Below are 2178 nucleotides of genomic sequence, written 5' to 3' on the forward strand. Positions count from 1 at the left end.
TTAATCGGCTGCTGTTGCAAGTTGCATGGTGTTCCTCTGCCTCCATACAAATAATGCGTTGCTTCATAGTAATACATTTCTCCAGTTAAAATCACTGTTCATTACATCTGGGATGGGAGAGTTTTTTCAGCTGGACTAGCAAAGAGGGGTGCAGCAGCAGTTCATCCACAGTGCAAGGAGAGTCACAACATGAGAACTGCAGCAGGCTGCTAGACTGTCGAAGGGGAAGTGTGCAAGAAGAGCGAATGCTTTAAAAAATCATGTTTCAAATGTGAAGACACTCAAAATGTGCTATTACCTTGCGGCTGCTCTTAGCAGCTCCTCCTTGTGGTGCCTTTAAAGCCATGCTGCAAGCTGATATGTACCATGTGGAGAAGCAGAATGATGTCTCTGCTAATTTTCTACACTATCCTCATGGCCACCTTGGTTGTTTTTTTTTGGGGGGGGGGGGAAACCAGGCTGGTGTATCCACTCTTGCAACATCAGATCAATATTCCTTCTGACAAAGCCTGTTTTATTTGGATTCTTTAGAGGAAGTCTGAATTTGCAGACTGTACTAACAGCTGTGTAGGACAAGGGTAGTCTGTCTTTTTGCAATAGGATATTTCCATAGGGGATGGCCAGCACTAGTTTTTGAATAGCCAGCTCCAAGGAACAGGAACTCCCTTGCTGATACTAGGAATTAGGCAACTCCCCTAGTTAAGTCTTATTGATCAAAAGCCAAGAGCACCACTATGTTTTTGTGTATGGAAACATGTCCATTATACTCCATTATTTGGTGTTTTAGAAAAATAGGCAGCATTTGTCAGAATCTGGAACAAATGGTAATCCACAGTTTACAATGGCATGACAGAGCAGCCCAATTGAAGCATAACATTGACAGCCTTAACCCCAAAATTCTCTGTCAAGTTCTACTGCTTGTTGTTATTGGGGTAGAGGGGGAAAGTAAAACTCCCAAAATAAGTGGAGGTTATGCAGATCACCTCCAAAGTTGGTGCATGGCATTTTAAAAATGCCAATATTACCTCCGGTAGATCTTCAGTTTTACACCAGCTACTTTCAGATATAACAGAGGAAAATGCATCTGTAACTTATGTGGGAGAAACATTTCCCTTGTGTGAAATGGATTGTGAATTTTAAAATGGTCAAGGCATTGTGGCAGAAATGTCCACAACTGTGGGAGCAAATTTTCCCTTGATGCATGATGCAGCAGCAAAAAAAATAAAAACATAAAATGCTATTCTAGACTGCATCAACAGAAGTCTAGTGTTCAGATACCACTCTAGACTGCCTGTGTCCAATTCTGGGTGCCACAGTTTAAGGAGGACATTGACAAGCTGGAACGTGTGCAGAGGACAACGACCAATATTATCAAGGTTCTGGAAATTAAGCCTTAAGAGGAACGGTTGAAGGAGCTGGGTATGTTTAGCTTAGAAAAGAGGAGAGTGCCATCTACAACAACCACCTTCAAATATCTGAAGGGCTGTCATGTGGGAAATGGAGAAAGCCTGTTTTCTCCTGCTCCAGAGAGTAGGAGTAGGACCCGAACCAATGGATTCAAGTTACAAGAAAGGAGATTCCAACTAAACCATCAGGAAGAACTTTCTGGCAGTAAGAGCTGTTCAACTCCCTTGGGAGGTTGTGGACTCTCCTTCATTGGAGGTTTTAAAGCAGAGGTTGGATGGCCATCTGTCTTGGATGCTTTAGTTGAGATTCCTGCATTGTAGGGGGTTGGACTTGATTACTCTTAGGGTCCCTTCCAACTCAGTAGGATTCTCTGATTCTCTGAATTGTTGTGCTAGTAAAAGATCACCCCAGATTTGCTTGTGACTCCCAAGCGTGCACCCATTTCTTTCAGATATAACGTCCCACACATTTTCACAGGTCTACATATCTGCTGCAGGAAGAAGATACACATGTCACGCTTAAGCAGTGAGAGCGGCCAATCTGCCTGTTTTTCTGCCCCAGCTAGATAACCAAAAGCAGCGGATGAAGATATCCTTTCACCCACAGCAACAAATTGCTTGGGAAAGCACCAGTCAGCTGCTGAAGCAGAGAAAGGCTAAGATCACATGGGCTGACTTCTGGCTTTAGGCCCAATGCAACAGTTCATGCAGTTCTGGTTATTACAGAATCAAAGCTAGAGGAGGCTTATATAGAAAGTTGTGTATTTAAGGT

This window comes from Podarcis tiliguerta (genome assembly GCF_965153285.1).
Source record: "Podarcis tiliguerta genome assembly, chromosome: 3".
Taxonomy (NCBI): domain Eukaryota; kingdom Metazoa; phylum Chordata; class Lepidosauria; order Squamata; family Lacertidae; genus Podarcis; species Podarcis tiliguerta.